At 42.3% G+C, this 6,473-nt stretch overlaps 1 protein-coding gene across 2 annotated transcripts in view; it reads left to right on the forward strand.

Moving 5' to 3' along the window:
* LOC120723242 (protein mono-ADP-ribosyltransferase PARP4-like) overlaps nt 1-2,538 on the forward strand; it is a 43,621-nt gene extending 41,083 nt beyond the window's left edge. For both annotated transcript variants that reach the window (XM_040014582.1, XM_040014583.1), the window contains exons 32-34: nt 2-104; nt 1,314-1,446; nt 1,676-2,538. The gene's annotated coding sequence lies outside the window, so the exon portion shown is untranslated. The remainder of the gene's footprint in view (nt 1; nt 105-1,313; nt 1,447-1,675) is intronic.
* The last annotated feature ends 3,935 nt before the right edge of the window (nt 2,539-6,473 follow it).

Genomic DNA, 6,473 nt, shown 5'->3' on the forward strand with positions numbered 1-6,473 from the left:
GGAAGGGTACTGGGAACTAACCACAGAGCTGGGGGAACTACTTAATGTCAACGTGGACCTGTTTGCCAACGTGTTCCTGAAGAACAAAGGCATCCATTCTCTCGGTGAGAGCTCGTTCAATTCTGATCTGGAGGTGGAAAAACTAGCTTTGTACTTTCAAGTTTTATGAAAGTTAACAAGTATGTACGCTTACTTGGGATCATGTTAACAATGCATATAAAATGTGACTCACATCCACCAAGGTCTTTAAGGTCAACTTAAGATTTATTGGTGGAAAATTGACAAAAAGCCTCGAATAACTTAGAAACTACAGTTCTTACACGTGTGTTTTGTTAAAGTACATAAAGTGCCATATAAAGATTTACAGCATCATGTTACATTTGAGGTCTGACCTAAGTAGTACTAAACAGTAAAAAGAATGATACATATCCAGTATATCCACATAAATAAAACCTAATTCTTTGCATTTGTTTTCATGGCACTTCTTAAAGTTTACAAAGAACAGAAAACAAAGTGGTTTCAAACAAAAGCCGATGCTGGTCCTTTAAATAAAGCCCAGAGACTGATGGGTGGACAGATTTGTGCTCTGAGTGCTTCTTGTTTTTCAAGTTATTGTAAGTTTACTAAAAACATAAATTTACTTAGTTTTATAATTATTATGAGCTCACACTTAACACTTTACCTCGATGTCTGTAAGAAAAGTTTTGCAATAACCATTTTATACCAACACGTTCTCACTCACAAAGCGCAACATTTTGCGCTAAGTGACAAATCATCGATATAGTACGCTTCCGATCACTCAACACGTCCCTATATTACGAGATCGGAAAAATGAGGAAACACGAGAACCATTGGGAATGAATCTACACGTTTGTATTACTCGCTTTGGAAAACACGATCCAACATCATTGAAGTGCTGGTTATGGTTTGGGATCAGGTTAGGGCTGGAATAACCCGGTGCGTAGCATAAGAACACGGAAGGTCACCTGTCACATTCCTCAGGAACGTCCGGGACATGACAAATAGTATATTACGACTCGGAAGTGAGAACGGGCTGTTTATATGCAGTTTTCTCGGAGCTCAGCTGTTAATTAACCTTATTTTTCATTATTTCTTTAAAAAAATCAGGCACATGTTAAACCTGTAGATTATTCCCCAGTGCGACGTTTAAATGGGCAGCTGTTGTTTGAGATTGATTCATTATGTTGATTCTGTTCGTCTGGACGTTGCGTCTGGTCTGGTAAGAACACTTCGGTTATAAACGTACCATTTTGTGATTTACTTTGGGATCTTTTTTGCATGTGTGTTTGAAGGCGTGACAGCCCATGCAGATATCCTGAGGCTGGTGGCGACTCTTCTGGTTCTGCAGCTGATGAAAGCGAACAAATTGGAAGAAGGCAAACTGCTCCGCACCCTGTTCTGTCTGGAAGAAGCTTCTCAGTCCAGGTCTGTCCAACACAGGATGCACAACAGCTTAGAGTAAAATTTCTCTGCAGTTGTTACAAATCAGCCGAAATTAAGCTTGAAAAACATTTTGTACAAAATGTGATTTGATATATTAATGAAGCTTATTTCACTATGCCTTGCATGACTTTAGAAATGCAGGTCTGGAAATATTTGCACCACGATGGTTTTAACAAGTTTGTTCACTACTGTGACTGTCTTTTTCATTCAGGCCTGAACGATGGGAGCAGGTGAAGAAGGCGGTGGACTGGGTTTGCTGGGCTGACCGACAGTACCCCTGTGTCTATTGTCGGCTAGAGTTTGGTTTGAGCTGGGAGTCCGCCACCCGTCAGCTACTGGGTTATGAAAGCCTCCCTCCCTTCTCGCCTCTCTGTGGTCTTGGTCTACAGAGGACAACGGCCCCAGTACTGGTCCAGTGAGAAGATGCTGTGGACACCGTGTAGCCTTTCAGAGGGGATTACAGTAGCTTTAGATATGCTTGTAGATGAATATGCATGTATTCCTTTACCTTTTAAGAAGAATTTCGTACTCTGTGTGTTTATATATGTATGGATAATCTCAAATGTCCTCTGCTGCAATCTAATTTCTCAAATGTTACAAATACAGGTCATTTACACGGAGCATTTACTGTACATAGAGCAGTTGTTTTGTCATCTGTGAAGTTTGCCCGAAAAGCAAACTGGTGTTTGATCCAGGTCAGGTGGTAAAATGTACTTAATTTGAGACACAAGTTGTTATTTTTAACATAACAACTTGTTATTGCATAACACAGTATCCATTTTTTAAAACACTTCATAGCTGTTGGTGTTGGTGGCACTGGCTGACAGTCATTCAGTTGTTGTTTTGTGCAGTGGGATAATGGTGGAGGGTAAATACCTCTGATGCTGGAGGACCAATGTTGACTCTCCAGTGATTGGGTAACAGAATGTAGGAGTCTCCCCTGGTTACGGGCATCAGCCAGGTTTGTGTCCTTTGTGTTTGATGCACATTGTAACGTGATTTTATAGTCAGTCAGTGACTTGATACTTATTTACATGTAACAAGGGTTGTTGTTAATAAATTGCTACTCTATGACCTGTTTGTGCCGGTGCTTTACCTTGCTGCCTTTTACAGCTTCTGCCGTGTTAAGTTGCTGAGGGAGGCTGAAGAAATTGAATACATGCAAAGGGTGCCAGGTTTGAGGGTCTCGGGATCTTATCACTGCTTTTTGAAGATGAAGTGGTTTTCTTAGGTTCACCAAGCTATCACATCCGGCTGACACCAAGATGTTATAGTAAGGAGCTCAGTCATTTAGGTGAGAGAGGTGTTGACTGGCATGAAAACCATCACTATGTTCAGGCCGTCCCATCTGTGCTGAGAACAGAGGCAATGAATTGAATGTGTTTTTCAACAGATTGAAATGCTCACCTCCCTCCTGATTTACCTGTAGTCATCCTTCAGTCCATGCCACTCTCTCTCCGCTTTGCACCTCAGGCTACGTCTACACTAATCCGGATAAATCTAAAACACTCCGCGTCCACACTATCATTTTCAAAGAGTTGTGCATCCACACTGAAACGACCTAAAATGCTTAAATTCCAGTCCTGCGCATGAATGTAAAGTAAGAAGATTCGACCCGCCTCATTTCTGTCTGCCGTTTATTTTCTTTCCGGCTCTTTGAAAATTGGCAAAATGTGGAGGAAAAGCACCGAGTTTTTTTAAATGGACTACAATGAGGTGGAGTTGTTGCTGCGAGGAACACAAAAGCACAAAGTTGCAAAAGCGAGTGAGAATTAAAGAATTTGAAGAAAAGCTCTCTGGAGCATGTGCAGACTGATATTAATCTTTAACAGGGCTGTCAAACCTGAGAGCTAACAGAACAACTGCTGCTCTGCTGTCTCAGTTTAATTGGTCACATGACTGCATCATATAACTAAAATGCTTCATCTTTCCAAAAGTCTGCGGTTACGCTGTCCACACCGCCACGTGAAAACAGTGTTTTCAGTTGTTTCTGCTTTTTCAAAAAGCTCAGTTTTCCTTGACCGAAAACCCTGTCTCAGTGTGGAGTGAAGGCCAAAACGGAGACAAAAAGATACGTTTTCAAACAAAAACGTATTAGTGTGGACATTCCTGACACCCCTCCCCCACCTGTCACTTTCACTCATGTCCAGGCTCATGAAGACTGGACCAGAAGGCGAGCACTGTGAGCGAAATCACGCCAAATCTCCTGGGTGATAAGCTAACAGCAATGAATGTGGATGCTTGTCTTGTGTCCTGGATTGTTGAGTAATGTGACAGGAAAGTCACAGTATGTGCGTCTTCTTTATTGCGTGTCTAATAAGGTGACCAACAACACAGGGGCACCCCTTCCTCTTCACCATCTACACTGCACCGAGTCCTGCCACCTTCAGAGGTTTTGTGATGACTCTGCGGTGTTGGATGCATCATTGAGAGTGATGACTCAGAGTACCGGGCTGTGGTCGACTCCTTTGTCATGTGGTGCGATCAGAATCAGCTGCGCTCAACGTGGCAAAGACCAAAGAATTGATAGTGGACTTCAGGAAGACCAGGAAAAGTGTGACCCCTGTTTCAATCCAGCGGGTCGATGTGGACATTGTGGAGGACTATAAATACCTCGGAGTACACACTGATAATAAACTGGACTGGTTAAAAACACCACTGCACTTTACAGGAAGGGCCAGAGTCATATCTATTTTCTGAGGCAACTAAGGCTTAGACGTTTCAGCTGAACTTTGCTCACCACTTCCCACAACCACCCTGACTCTCCTTTCCCTGTGTTTCGTGCCCTACAACGCTGATTCTTGAACCACAGTTTTCCTGCTGACCAGCCAGTTTAAGCGCATGTCTGCCTGGTCTGGAGTTTCATAGTCCATGTTAGATGTGTTTATTACTCTAGCTTGTGTCCCGATCCGTGATTGAGGTGTGAGACAAACGACTACTGGTCCAAGTGCGTCAAAACAATGATTTTATTAAACACGTGTGTGGAAAGATACAGCTCTATATTGTCAATACAGATCTTCCGTCAAAACATACTTTCAGCATGGTTTTGTTATGTCAGGGTTAACGCCCCTTCTTGCATCAGAAAAAACATCACATGTACAGGTTATAATTAACGACAGTTCAACAAGTTTCCGTGTTCAACGGCATTTCCTCCTTATTTGGTTGTCTGGCCCCCCCAGATGTTTCCTGTGGACCCCGGATCACTAGTTGCTAAGCAGAGACAAAGTCTTTCACCTTTACCCTAGAAATGATACTTCATGTCTATGTGTATGTAAGCGTGTTAGGCCTTCATTCACAGCATACAGGTCATTGCATCAATATATCAGTTCAGACATAGCGCTGAACGACGCTTTAAGCCTTCCTTAGACTGTATGCTCAACTCTATCATGAGCACAAATGCAATGTGCGTAATAACCTGATTGAAACTATGTTTAATAAATGGAATAAATGACACTGCTCAAAGCTAAATAAAAAGATGTAAAAGAATCAACCTGATATCAAATGATATAATCCCCACACTTGCACATTCATAGTTCATTTGCTCGAATCCGGTTTCATAGCCCTAGTTCTTGGTCATTGTGTTGTACTTTGTTTCTGTAAATAAAATCTTCTAATCACTAAGCTCTGCTTTTGGTTTCATTTCTCACTGCTGGCTACCGAGCCCTGACACCCCCAAGGCAACCGTTCCAGATGGGAGCTGTTACGAAATCAGTTTCACCCCGGTTCTTTTTATTCCTCGAGCATCCAGAGATGGCACCGGACTCAGTCATTTTCACAAAACCTTTACTCATCTTTACTCATCTTTACTCTTCTTCATTTATCCTCATTTAAGCATGCATCTTCTAGAAGGGAAGACGAGGCCGGTGTGTCCCTCTGCAAAAATCTTCACCCCGTTTTTGTGTACAGCCAACTTTATAGAGGCGTCCCCATCATAAAACCCCCTACGGTGTGCTGCAAACTCTGTCTGTGTTTATGTGCACGAGCACATGAATGCCTACATGTGCGCGTTCCCACGTGTCTATGTGAGTGCTCGTGAGTGACTGTGTACGCATACCTGTGTGTATGTGTGAGTGCACATGAGTGAGTGTGCGTGTGGATGTGTGTGCATGACAGTTAAAACACTGTGGGTGTAGGTGACTCCCTTGGTCATAAAACCCCTCTCCCTTCCAGACCACAGTTATCCAGTTACAAATGTTGAGACCCCCACCCAAACATCCTCTGGGAAATTTTCACTCAGCATTAACTCTTCTCTGTTTTACTTTCACAGTTCAAGTGGGGGAGGGGTCTCCTACAATCTACTCCTAAGTTCACGACACAGTGAGGCCTTTATTATATTGAGGGCAGTGTCAGTATCTCTACAATAGTTCTACATTCTATGATAACACATTTCTAAACTCTAAAATCAGCTAAACATTCTACAGAGCCCACAAATCCAACACAGATGGGTCCAGTTGTCCAGTATGTTTATTTTCAAAAGAAACAGCAAATAGAACTATTTCTTACCATGTCAAAACAGCATCCCAGTAAGGAAAGCTTCAGCTCTCAAGGTTGCTCAGTGACAAACTCTTCCAAGTCTGGAACGATAGGTTGTTGAAAAGTGGGAGACACAAACAGATGAAAAAGGGTTTTACTCCATAAAGAGCTGGCCTTCCTCAAAAGCTGAAAAGCGTTTCTACCAGGATGAAACAATAGTTGGGTGGCTCCACCACCTTTTCATTCTCCAAGACCATGACTCCCCAACAACAGACAGCAAGCCAGTCACCCTCTTGCTTCACTCAGTCGAATGCTGAAGAATTGACCTGGAATGAGACAACAGTTTATGCAAGGCATATCAAAACAGCCTCTGGGTGTCCTTGTGCGGTTTTGCAAGGATCGAGTGGTAGCTACTGCTGATATCAAGATATTTTAGTTCTCTCGTGAAAAGACACTAAAAAAGAAGAACTTTGTGCAGTACCTTTGTATTTATATTTGTAATTGAGCTATATTAGACCTATTTCTTTTATTTTGTA

This window comes from Simochromis diagramma, unplaced genomic scaffold (genome assembly GCF_900408965.1).
Source record: "Simochromis diagramma unplaced genomic scaffold, fSimDia1.1 OVJJ01000673.1, whole genome shotgun sequence".
Taxonomy (NCBI): domain Eukaryota; kingdom Metazoa; phylum Chordata; class Actinopteri; order Cichliformes; family Cichlidae; genus Simochromis; species Simochromis diagramma.